Genomic DNA, 13,948 nt, shown 5'->3' with positions numbered 1-13,948 from the left:
CAACACTCACCACATTGGATCTATTCAAAGTAGGCATAACAGTATCCTTACTAGATTGTATGTATAAGTAGGTGTAGGCACAGTTTGAATAGTGTGGACACAGAAAGCTGGGTGAAGGCAGTGAAGAATATGTCATATTCGAGATTTGATAAATTAATAAAGGAAAGAAAAACAGCACTGAGAGGTATGAGCACTTTAACTGAATGTATTGAATGGACTGTCTGTGTGTGTGCAACCCTTATTGATCCATGTGTTTCAGGACCGATTTTTCTTATGTGCAAGTACAAGGAAGCAATATAATGGATTTAATAAGGACCAGATATTTAACATCCACAGTCCAGATTTGAACAGGCTGCTACGCCAATCAAAAATCACGTAACGGAGTAATCAGAGAAGATGCACTGTAGGTTTTTGATTTAAGAGCACATAATAGCAGTACGTTTGTCAAGTGAGTTTGCTGCGGTAACATGTCTGTGTGTTTGTTTCAAGGTCTCTACAAGGTCTCACAGCTGTGTAGCTGGTGTTCCTATTGACATCCATCAGAAATGCAATCTAGCCATTCTGTCTCACAAAGACGGAACAGAAAAGGTCTCATTCTTCCTTGTTTGTATAATTCTAATTACCAGGGTTGATTTAGACTTGGCAAAGAGAAGTAGTGATGTTGTATTTCAAAAGGAACCATTGGTTTGAATAGCTATTGGCCAGCTCCGAGAAGGGGTCAAGGTACTGAGATACGTCCTTGTCCATACAACAAACAATACAATACCCTGATGTCACTGATGCATAATTGCTAAGCACATTTGTTCCAGGAAGTTGTGGTTCACGATGACATCTTTGGACCCAATGGTTCATTGTCTGTATTAGACCTTCCTTCATTTCATATAATGTGCTCCAGGGCATTAATTTGCCCATGGAATATAATGAAGTGCCTTTTATTATTGGTAACATTATCATTTACAGAATGCAGCATTTCAGCAATAATCCATTTTTATATGAATGCAGGAATAAATGAAATTGCTGTCGTCCACATGGATTGAATTGAGGATGGAATAGTGTATAGCACAATGCAAGTCTTTTACTGTTGATGCTTTTTTGAATAGCGAATTGTACCTTTAAGAGACAATTACAGAAAACGTAACTTCATCTCGATAAGCATTTATAGGCTTATATAATGCTCAGCATTAGACTGTCAGACCGGAACAGAAACTTGAAGAGATGCCCCTGAATAAAATCTGTCCTCCTTGAACTTTAACTTATAATACTTGAAGTGTGTGTTGAGTGTATATGTAGATGTACACATGTCCCTACTTGCAGAGAAGAAGTATCTAAAAGAAAGATGTATCTCCCATCTTTATCTGGACTCTGAGCTGTGTGACACTAACACAGTGTCGACACCACACAGAAATACAACACAATAAAACCCTTGCTGACAAATTAATCCTCCTGTTAGACAAATGTTAAACTTGGCTTTTAATCTGCAACAGATACACAACACAAGTATTGAGTTTGAAAATTTTAATTTTCATGTCTGTGACATTCTACATATGCAGACACTGAAATTGTCGTGAAAGGTGCACTGTGGAAAAGATAGGTCACACGGCGAAACGCCACGTGGCTACATCTGCTCAGTCTGCTGTAAGCTGTTAACATCGGCGCCAAAATCAAAAACACTCTCTGTTCACACACACAGGTGTGTATTGTGGGAGCGAGTGTGTTCTACTGCGGCAGGCCGCGAGTAACACGATTAAGCTGGTAAGATGTAATGCAATTTTGTGTATGCAAAGTTTGTGCATATGCATGGAGTAACGCTGAGAAGGACACTAGTAGCTTAGTACTTAGTAACCAGTTTATTAGGTACCAGTACAATCCAATACGCTGCTTTAATAGACTCCTACCTCTAAGCATCAATGCTCACATTAGGAACACATCCTTTATTAAAATAAATGTTTCTGCAAATGATATTGAGTCACTGTATCTTTCTATATATACATGAATGTTGTTGTCTTGTCTCTGTATCAGTCTTTGTCTGACTCCCACTGTCTCAGAAACAGCCAGCCTGTCCATACAGTCTTGTTACATAACCAGCATAACAGTCCTATGATCTCCCCACCAGCACATTGCCAATATACCACTTTGACACCGTGTTTGTTTTCTGAATGTGAAACTGCTGTAGGTAATGCTTTCATGCATGTTTAGGTTTACTGACTTTTGAACGTGTCGTTCATGTTTTCGTGCCTCCATGCGTATGTGTGGCAGCCTTTGGTGGGGACAGTCCTGTAGACCCTCCCCTCTCTGTCCACTCTGTTAGCAGTCTTTATCTTCCCAACAATCAGGCTTTATCCCTGGACACTCCTGGTCCCACGGTAGCCCTGGGAGCAGCAGCCCAGCGCTCCTATCCAAACTAAACCAGACATATTTCCTGACATATGTTCGATTGTATAACCCACTCAACCCCAACATACAAACATGCCCATACAGACAGTGGAGAGATTGTAGAGCCAAATAACACAATGTGCAATCAAAATCTAAAGTTAATTGTGAGCAGGTTATGTTAGATACTGTCTTTCTGCATGCTTTGTTTGGCGTTCCTGCTAAAAAGTCACCAGCAAACACAATTCTGTAACTTTTGTTTAAAAAAATGAGGGGGTTAGGACATATTTTATTTAATTTTCTTGGTTAATATGCCATGTTTTACATTGCTGCATTGAGTTACACGATGCATGACTTATTTATTTTGAAAAAAACTATGTTAATGCAAGGTGCAGGACATTATAGCGAATATGGGGAGTGATAAAGCATGGCAACCATTAGTAAATTAGTGAGAATTTCCCATCCAAAAAAAGGAAATGGAATAAAAACACAAAAAATCAAAAAAGGCATCCTTCATTTGTGACTAAATACAATGTGAACGAACAGCCACACCAGAGTACAAAAGCTGCACTGTGTTAGCATCAGTATCAGAAGTTGCAGAACATGATGTGGTGTTTGATCACAAGAAGCCTTTGGCACTGTGAGATGCTGTGCACAGAGAGGAAAACTGAGAGCATTGATTTCATTGTAGAGGAGCAAGGAGTGTGTGTGATTTGGCAAATGTGTGTGCGTGAACCGTCTGGAACATAAAACTATAGAGGCCCATTCAGACCTTTCTCCCTCCTTCCATCAGGAGATAGCAGGGACATTGAACTGCGGCAACAAAAGCAGATTTCCATCAGACAGAGTTTCTGAGAGAGAAAGGCATTGTGTTGAAAGGGGCTTAATGGAAGCTCAGCTTAGAGCTTTATTCATACAAACTGTACTCTCGGGTCAGGAGAAACACATGTGTACACACACACACACAGCCACACACTTACTTTTCCCATATACCAAACACTCCTTTTGCACTAAAATTGGTGCTCTTATTTTTTATGTTTTATAAATGATAGAGGAGGGTTTGTGACCAGATAGTTGCCATGGTGTTATCATGATGCTCTGGAGCAAGGCACTTATAGCACATTACACTGATCTCAGACTTAAGTCTTGTGCATGACAGGGTTTGTTTGTAAAAAATAAAAAAAAGATGTTATCGCCTGGGTAAAGAAGTCTCTCACACCTCATGGACAAACTGCTACTTGATGTCAAACACAAACAGAAAATAATAAACAAACATCATTTTAGTGGGCAATTTATGACCATATATAAATTAATATATAGATATATTTTTGTAATATTGTGTTCTTCCTATTCAGGGTCACGTTGCACATAAAAAAATGTGTCATAGATGATTCAAGCTGAAGAACACTGAAACCTCCAGACATCAGCTTTTTTGGGGGGCAAATAAAAACACAGACAACAGACATGAGTGATCTATGTAGAAAGTTCATGTACAGGTTTTTTTTCCTGACTGATTAATTAATTAAATCTAGAGGAAAATGCGCTCTAGTGATTTCAACACATGCAATGATACAGAGGATGTTGTAGCAGTCATGATCCCTGATCAGTTCAATAACCAAACCTGTGTGGGTGAGAGAGCATTGATCTGTGTGATGGACTGACTGTGAGGATGTACAAACTTTAGTTTTTATTCCTAATCCATCCATGTGTTTATGTTACTTGGTTACGTTACTTGTGACTAGGTAGACATCATTACAATTTAACTTCAGGTGCATTACTACCACTCTGTGATCTGGTCAGTAGAAACCTCTATATGTGGCTACAGTTCAATGAAAGTATGTATGCAAGTCTCTTTATCCAGATACATGTCTGAGATACTCATAATGGTTCGTGTAAATAGGGCCAAAGGCCAGTTATCCACACCAATAAGTCAAGCAAACTAGTCCCTGATATAGAAAAATTACACCTAAACCTACAAGACATTAGAGTTGTCTTTCTGGGCTGGACTTCCCTGTGTTCTTTATTGTGAATCATCTGCCTTCCCTGTCTAAATACCTCCTTTTCTCAGTCCCTCAGATCAGACTTGTCCTCTTCTATATTACATGTAAACTAGGGATCAGCGAGCAGGCCTCCCATGGATTAACTGCCGCAACCGACTCCAAAAGTTGCAGTCAGACTTCCGTATTATGAGACACGTAAAATCTTCACAACACATAAACACACACAGGTCCCAAGGTTTTCCTAAGTGTATGCAAGCAACACTGTAGCATTGTCCCGAGATCACATCGCCAAATATTCCCCCAGAAAAGACGGCACAACGGCTGCTCCCAAATCTGATTGGTGTTATTTGTAAGTCAGCCTAAATCTCAGAGAAGCTACACACACATGGAACAGGGCTTACTAATCCATTTGTAAGGCAATAGGCAGGCAAACAGGCAGGGGGGAGAGCTTGCCAAGTGTTGTAATCACAACTAAAGATGATGAGCCCACTCCCTTCCTCTACACTCTACAGTACTGTGTGTGTCTGCGTGCGTGCATGTGTGATGTGTGTTTTTCTGTGCATTTGCATGTTTGTCCTACATCGCCTCCTTTACTAAACTGTGACAAGTGAGAGAGAAAATGAATCGGTATCAAGTGGATAATCTACAAAAGTACACTAGGAGCTTTTCCACCTTATGCAAGTCCCCCGCTCATTCATTGGCAGATACCACGCAATCTCTCTGAGAACAACAACGAGCCGGCAATATGAGTTTTGAAAAGGCAGTAATTGTAAGCAGGTTGAGGAATAAATTAGAATGATGACAAAATACAGAGATAAATCCAGCTTAAGAGATGTACGCCACTGTTTATTTGATTTCAGCTTTTCTCTCCATCCTGCTCTTTCTCCCTCCCTCATTCCTGATCTTTTTTAGTGGGGTGGAAAAATGGATTTTTGTCAGCGATTTGGCCCTGAAATAGCTTATTGTCTAAGGCAGCCTCTGTGCGGGTACAACGTCAACATCACATGTGTGTGCGAACGCGCTTGCCTGTTTCCATGGGGAGTAATGGCTGTGGAAGTGTGTATTGGCTCTGCTGGCACAATACGCCACTGTGCTCATTGGTTTAGACTGGTGTGTGTGTGTGTTTACAGTGTGTGTGTGTGTGTGTGTGTGTATGTACTTCTATAGTCTCTTTTGTTGATATTTATAGATGGAAGGATTCTGGTATGAAGGGGCGAGGGTAGGAGGAATGTAGGGAGCAATAGGGGGTGGGTATGGGGGAGGAGGAGAAGTGATGAAGAGAGAAACGAGTTATTCTGAACTCTCTCAACGTCTTTATTTGCCTGATTATCTCTTTTCCCTCTCTCTTACCCCATGATTTCATGCACAGAAACATTTACACACTATTCGACACACAACACACCCAACAGTACACACTCAGATAGCCTATTGGTTCGTGAGTGACCCACAGCAGCCAATGTGGCCTTAATATACTTGACCAAGACAGTGATCTTCCGACTGCCCAGCTAATGTAGACTGGGACTGAATGGCCTCCTAAAGAATATATACGTACATATACAAGAAAAACTACATTTAAAGGTAAATCTGTTTGGCATAAAAAGCTTAAGACAAAAAAACAAGAAAAAAACCTTGTCATGGTTTTTAGAGCTGTCTTACAATGCTGTTTTTTTGTTCTCTCTTTGACTCTCTTTAACCTTTTGTACACCTAAATTAGACATACTGTTTCAAACATTTGGTTATTTGCATTCGTAAGACACATTTTGTACTATTAATGGACTGTCTTTTGTTCTTCTTTGTGTTCAGGAGTGAAAAAGCCCGGTGGACAGAGGAACTGATTACTTCTAGACATTTTTCTCTTCACGTTGCTCCATCAAGTAACTGGTAAGTGCTTCAACTGTCTGAAATGTATTCAAGATCTCTGGCTTAGTCACACTTAATAACCCAGTTCCCCAGGCATTTGGAGCCTGCTGAGGTTAGGTTTACAGTAAAAAGTCAGCAAACCCACATTATTAGATCATTATTTTTTTCATGTTCTTCATAAATTCATTCTAGTTGATACCCACAGTACTGTAGCCTCAGTAGAGAAAAGCTACAGGCTGCAAAGCTTTCTGTGAAGTCATTGAACTCAGAGAAGTTATAGGAAAGTGGTTCAATGAAAGAAGTTACATTACAACGTAACATATGTAATATACTTACCACAACAAATTGATAATACAGAATATAAGTGTGGAACATATAAGAACCATTATGGTACAGAGATTACAGAGCTATGCTAATGCATGCATACATATTTAATCTTTCTGAACCGAGCCTTGCACTGAGCTCAGCACAGTGTCTTCTGAATTTTGCTGGCCAGTTCCTCTTCTGCACAGTAATGTGTTTTGTATCTTGGGACTCACCTAAAACTTTACTGAGAAATGAATATGACTAGTGGATTTCTGTAAATGTTGTGGCACATCAGTGAACAACTATCTCTTTGCGTGCTTGGTTGTGATGACAAAAAGGAGTCGATGGTGCTTTATACAGAACAAGGCCTGGGAGTCAGAGGAGGGCAACACCAGCAAACCCTGATACAAAGAAAATGACCATGAAATAGAGGCTCAACTGATACTGTCTGCCTGCTCTTTGTGTGTGTGTGTGTGTGTGTGTGTGTGTGTGTGTCTCTGAGTCCAGACAGTGTGTGTCAAGGCAGTGTCATGATCACAGATTGCGGCCTCATCGCGGCTCTGCTGAGGAGATTTAGCTGGCACTGGTTACACTGACTGTGGCCCGTGTGTGTAAAAGTGTGTTTGTGTATGTGTATGGTTGTATGACTGTTTGTCACAACCCCGTCAGATCGGCCATGACTCTGCCCACTGTGTGTGTGTCAACCAGGGGTGACCTTTTTCTGTGTGTGTCCCTGGGAATGTATGTATGTGTGTGTGTGTGTGTGTGTGTGTGTGTGTGTGTGTCCTGTGCTGCAGGCGGGGAAAGTCCCTGTCTTCATCGTGCCAAAGAGTTGGAGGGGACACCCTGTTCATCTGTGAGTTTGTTTCGTTATGGGAGTTCCCCGTCAGAGCGAGAGGGGCTGGTCTTCTGCCTCAGTTTTAATCATCACATGTTTTTAACCTCTGCTTAAGTATTCTGCTTCTTTAAGTGACAAATGATGTCATCAGTTGATAAATAAGAAAGGCCCAGTCATCATACCCTTTCCCCTTTCTTAAACTTTGTTCCTATTGACTTATTATACACTCTCTGACCATTAGTCAGACTTCTTTTTGTCCTGATGTACATTTTAAGTGTTCATGTTGGATTACAAACTTGTACATGAGAGCAGGATTGGGAAATTAATTAAAGAGAGTTAAATTAATTATTATTATTGTACTATTTTTATTGTCACCAATTCTATCCTGCCTCTTTCATCCTGAGCCGCTTGGTTTAGATGAGAAAAAACTTCCAAAAAACGTTGAGCAGTGGAATAAAATGGTTGTTATGTAGCTACCTTACACAGGGAGAAAAAGATGGAAGAGACTGAGAACAAAGTAGTTATTATTCATCTCTAGAAATGTGATGCCAGCTTGAAACCCTTTTGCAAAAGCTGCCACAATTCCAATAACGACATAACATACAGAATATAAAAGGCAGCGTAGCCAGGCTGTTTGTGATCATAAGGAAATTTAACTCTAATTTTATCTTTACATTAAAATCCAAATATTCGGCTGCAACTTATAGGTGGATTATGGACCGCATGGTGCACACAATTATTGTGTTCATACTCAGTCATACTCCATGCTGGAGTTGCTCTCTGGTATTGTCTTGGGAGCTGTGGACAAATCTATAACAAACACACAGTAAGGCCACTGTAGCAGAAGAGACGTGACGAAAACATGACGACATTGTTTGTCAGTATCACATCATATGTATGCGCCTTCCAAAACCATTACACATAACTACATCCATTTCTGGTTAAAGTTTGGTTAGGTTTTGGGCACAAAAACAGCTTTGGCAAAGTTTGTGAAAATAATGGAAAATACGTCATTTTGGGGGCAGTTGGGCAGCAGTCGTTCTCTTTGAGATGACAGCGCCAGAAAGCAGGACTGAAGCGTCTTTGGTATGACTTGTGAGGTGAACCAACCATCCACAAGTCGCTCTGCAGTTGGCAGAAATCAATAGATTTGACAGCGTTTTCAGAATGAAGAGAATTTGCCCTGTCAGGTGAGGGAAAGGCTCATCGTGATGTTTTAGTGAATAAAAGCACTTGTAACTCATTTCCGTCGTAAAAGTTAATCCGGTTTCCTGTGAAGTTATTTCGAGTGCCTGCACATTGCACTCATAACAAAAGCAATTGCCTATTAAGCCTACAAAAAAAGAGCATTCATAGAATTGTAGCACAAGGCAATAAATTCAAAATAGAGATTTTATTGCATCCTCATGCAAGGTCTGTTGTTATGCTCTTTTGCATTTACACCACTGAACCCAAAGCCTTGCTCTACTGTAAGTCATAAATGTTTTAAACGCTTAAGACATCCTCAGTGAAAGGCTACACATCTCATCCCCTGCAGTAAATATGCTATTCTCCATATGTGGCTGTTAATTAGCTCAGCTCCATATCTTGCTGTGTATTTCTTTTGCTGAACAGATCCCCTGTCCTCTCTCTCCCAGCGCTGTCCAGAGCTGTAAGAGAGCTAATTGGCAGCTCGCTTGCCTGCCGCGACGGTGATCATGCAAATGTATTGGTGCTTACCAATAGCTGGGCCCATCAAAACATTACGACGGCCATTACCCAGAGCTGAGGCCGGCCTAACGAACATATGCTCCCCCCCCGCCCCCCCGACAACCTCCCCCCAATTCCTAAACTCTTATTTATGTGTTTAATTTAATGTGCGAGGGAAGAATTTCCGAAATTAAATTTGGTTTTCGTTGGTGCCTCCAGAGAGTGGCGGCGTTATAATAACATGGTAATTTTTTACACGTCTTTATGAGAAATGAGAAAATTAATTCTTTCTGACAAGCTGTAATTATTGGGCTTGGAACAGTTGCAGCTGAACAGTTTGGGCTGTGGTAGCCTGGCAGTGAGCTGAAAGAGGGAGAGAGAGAGAGAGAGAGGGGGATTGGAGGTGGTGTGAGGGGCGTTTAGTTGTACAGCCAGAATCATATACACTCACAAAGAAGAGAGAACAATAGGAGGTGACTGGCATTAATAATGATGGAACAAGAGTTTGTGAGAGGAGAGGAAGACCTGAGGAGTGAGGAGGCAAGCATGGATTGGAGAAGGGGAAAAAGAGGCAAGAAGAGGGGTGAAGGATGAGAGATTGGAGAGAGAAAAAGAGAGACAGAGAGAAAGAGAGAGCAAGGGTATGGAAGGAAAAGAGGACATGAGGTAGAGTAGTAGAGAGTAGTAGTAGAGTTAGTTGAGCGGACACAAGGAGACAAGGGAGGTAAGGGAGAAGACAATTGAAGAGTAGAGCAGCGCAGAAAAAAGAAAGGATGGAAGAGATAAGTGGGAACAGAGAGATTTTAGGAGAGGAAAGAAAGGTGAGTGTAGGACAGAAGAGGAGAGAGGTTGTAGGAAGTGGGGTAGAAAGGGGAGGTGTAGTTAGAGAAAGAAACTGAGGAAAAAGGATCTGGTAGAAGAGAAGAGAGAATAAGGGTACATGACAAGGTTAGGAGTAGAAGACAGGAGATGTTAGGAAAAGAGAGATTGACAGAAGAAGTGAAGGAGAGAAGAGACTAGAGGAGAAGAGAAGGGCAGGGAGTGCGGGATACATTAAAGGAGTGAGGGCAGAGATGTGGAGGAGAGGAGTGAGGCGATGGAAGGGGAGGTAAACGAGAAGATGGGTGGAGGACATTATAAGACAAGGTTATATTAGAGGAAAGGAAATGAGAGGAGAGGAGACAGGAGGTGTAATGAGGAGGCATGCCTCAGTGTGTTATATCAGGAAGGAGTCCCTGTCTTCTTGTCTGATGTCATCAGAGGAGGCTCCTCTCCAGCACCAGCAGCTCCTCCTGTGTCAAGGTTACAGCACATTAATATTCACAGTCTACAGCCAGCCTGGCCTCGCTCCAGGCCTCCTTAGGCTCCCTCACACACACACACACACACACACACACACACAATCTCACACTTACACACTCAAAGCACCAGCATCTGCTCACACTTACAGAGCTTCTTCCTCTTTGCTCCATCAAGTACAGGCATGCATTCTTACACACACACACACCCGTGCATACACACACAACTTCCTCATCTTTGCCCCATCATGTGCTGAATATGGAACATGATACCGATATTATGCAGCCGTATTGTCGTTTTTCTACAGTTATTCACTTAGGCTGCAGTAAAAGCACTCTTACAGTTGTTGGGTGACTCATTTAATGACCCACTTCTGGTGTCTGTGTGTGTGTGTGTGTGTGTGTGCACGCAAGTGTACAGCCAAGTGGCCATTTGTTTTCACAGCCTTAAAAGGAGAACCAGTGTTTCTCTGCATGAGAGCGCGCGCGCACGTGTGTGTGTGTTAGTCTGTGCATTGGGGCGTGGAGGTCACAATGATAAAAGATGGTTTTGTGTAATACGTAGGCCAAAATGTACAAATGTCACGTGTGTTTTAGCTGTAAGTTTAGAACAACTTCATTCAGTAGTTTCCTCTTAAATCATGATCAATTTTAATTCAGCTGTGCACGCTGGGACACATCGTAAAGGTTATGTGTTTTAAAGACACCACACGATAGTAAGAATGTGGTGTTTGTTTGTTTGTGTGTGTGTTCTTCCAGAAACCCGTCCTGTTTATTCATTGTGCGTGTTCCATTTTGTCCTGTGCTGTTAAATGTTTCATCCTAGCAAAAGCATGATGGGACCCCCTGGGGATGAGGCATCTGCCCGGCCGGCCACACGCTGCATTATACATGACAGCACAGGACAGTGTGTGTGACTATGTGTGTGTCTATGAGTGTGTGTGTGAGATAGAGAGGAAGCGTTTGTAGGTGTCACTGAGTGAAGTGACCACTTTGTTGCATGACTCTGTTTCAGATCCGCAGTGAGCTGTCTTGTTGTGTATTGCCTAGCAAAGCCCTCTTTGTTTGCGCAAGTGATTGTAGTAGTAGAAAAAAACTCTTTTTTTTAAAATAGCAAATCATACAGTTGACCAAGGGGCACTTTTTTGTTGCCAGATCTATTGTATCTCAGTAGTATTTTGTGCTAGAACTAGACAAAACCTGAAATCATTCTGGCAAAGAAGAAAAACAGTTTGGTTTGTTGTAAATTGTCATAGGCGCATAACTGTGCAAGGCTCTTTGGTTGTATTTTTCTATAGGTTATATTGGAGAGGTTACTGGGAAACATTTATTATATATTATATTTTTTTATTAACTATTTTTCTACACATAATGAACCAAACCAGAGATAAAAGTTCAGTGAAACAGACAAGGACTCCAAACAGAGGGCCATGTAGCTGCTGTGTGCTGAATATTAGCCTTAAGTACTTGGTATTTGATATTTTGTTGGCATTCACATGGCAAACAGCCATATTTAAAAAAAAGGCAAAGGCATTTAATGAAAGGATGAAATACAGGAGGTCCAGCCTGAGTAATATTGTACATCCATTAGCTAAGAATGAGGCAGGATTTTAAAATAAGTTATCAGTCACAATCATATCGTCCTCATATCGTCGTACATGTTTTTGGTATTTTTTAGGGCTTCTTTTTTAGCTTTATTTGACAGATACAGCTGAAGAGTGACAGGAATGTGGGGTGAGAGAGAGTTGGAATTGAACTCTGGGTCACTGAGGCAAGGACTGAGCCTTTGGGCCGTACCTACATGGGCTGCACACTCTACCTACTGAGCTAACCAGTGGCCCTAGGTATGTTTATTTATTTATGTTTGACAGATGACCCTGCATTATATGTTAGCGAGAAACCCCTCTGTGCAACAGCAGTGGTCCAATTGAACTGTTGTTGGGTTTTTCTATCCAAAGTCATTTTCAGTCTTTATTTCAACATAATAATCAACATCAGGTCAAAGTTAAAAGTTTTATTTGCAACATATAGATGCCGGATGTGATGTAATGTTTGAATCATAATCCCATAATCATCATTAATTTATGCTATTGTTCAGAGACATTCTCACACTTTGTACTATAAAACAAACCTGGAATGGCCTAGTGTAACTACAGTGGTCCTCAAACATAAAAATCTTGTGTGTGTATTTAGATATTTTGGGGATATTTTGGCTGGTAAAAGTTCAGCCATGATGACAAATGTGATGATACTTTTTATACACACCAAAATAACAAACAAACAAAAGAACCTTGTGTGTTTTGAAAGGTTAAATAATTTACCCTCTCTATGTGTGTGTGTGTTCACGTGTGGAGATATGAGTGTGTTGTGCACCTGAGGTCTTGCTACTGTAGCTAATGAAAGCCCCATCTCCTCATGCAAATGAGGCTGCTGTTAACCCCAATCAGAGAGGTCGCTGAGTGCGCATCAATCCCACATCTCCCTGAGTGCTACACAGACAGCACACAATAGTTCCCACCCCTCCATAGGCCCACAGGTAATTACTAGGAGCCAGAAAGGGAGAGGGCCAGGGGAGTCAGGGTCTCAGGTAGGTGTGCGTGGCCGCTGACGCTTTTTTTCATGTCATTTATGGGAAACACAGGGTTGGTTTGCATCTCGGGTCAAGTGCAAGTGCTGTCTCTTACCACACCCCTTCCTCCAAAACACACATAAACACACATGCTCACAGTCTGACAGGCAATTACAGCATGAGAGTGGCTGTGCTGTAAGTAAGATTAGGAGGTCAGACCTGCTGTCGGCTCCCTGTGAGCCTTGGAGCGTCACCTCTCTGACTACATCCACAATCAGCTCCATTAGCTGCTGTGTTTGCCTGTCCTTCCACCTGTTGTCTGTTTTTTCCCTACCTGTCAGTTAACTGCCTTATGTTCGGCCCGTTTCCTGTCTGACAAGATTTGTACACGGTGTTTGAACAGGAATGCGAAACAGCAATGATGTGACAGTAAAATAACCGCGCTGCATTGGCCATTTCTCCCACTTAATACCAACCTTTACATGGCTCCACATCACCGCTGGCTGTCAAAGTTGACTTGAGTGTGTATGAATTTTGTGAATTCATTTATTCACCATTTAAAAAAACAAAATGGTTGATGTCATGGAAGATGAGCACAGTGTGAGTCTGTTAAAGTAATGACTTTTCCTGCAAAATTATTGTGTCTTTAAGAACGAATCACCCAATGCAGAATTTTTGTTTTTAAAAACTTTACCGCACGCTTGTTTTAGTCAAAGTAAAATAATTAACACTGTGATCGTTTTCCAAGTTTTTAAATCCAGTGTAACTCAAGGTCTTACCAAGCCCCTTTCATTGTTTGTCATAGATTTTAAAGCCCTTTATGTTATGTGCTATGATTTTGAGTTATATAGAAAATGACTATTTGAATTGTGAGAAAAGTTTTTCTACTACTGCCAGGTCCCTTTGATAAAATTACAAATTTCTCAAATGCTCAGTCTGAAGTGTTTGAAAACAGGCAGTCCAGGATGTTGGTTGTAAGGTAATGTACTGTATACAGCCAACAGATTTGCCAGCCTAA

At 41.2% G+C, this 13,948-nt stretch overlaps 1 protein-coding gene across 1 annotated transcript in view; it reads left to right on the top strand.

The window, feature by feature from the left end:
• Positions 1 to 13,948, top strand: part of sox5 (SRY-box transcription factor 5) — a 213,744-nt gene that overhangs the window by 74,688 nt on the left and 125,108 nt on the right. The window contains exon 4 of the mRNA XM_027291908.1: positions 6,174 to 6,251. The gene's annotated coding sequence lies outside the window, so the exon portion shown is untranslated. The remainder of the gene's footprint in view (positions 1 to 6,173; positions 6,252 to 13,948) is intronic.

Source organism: Larimichthys crocea, chromosome XX, assembly GCF_000972845.2.
Source record: "Larimichthys crocea isolate SSNF chromosome XX, L_crocea_2.0, whole genome shotgun sequence".
Classification (NCBI taxonomy): Eukaryota; Metazoa; Chordata; class Actinopteri; family Sciaenidae; genus Larimichthys; species Larimichthys crocea.
This window is presented reverse-complemented; position numbering and strand designations above follow the sequence as displayed.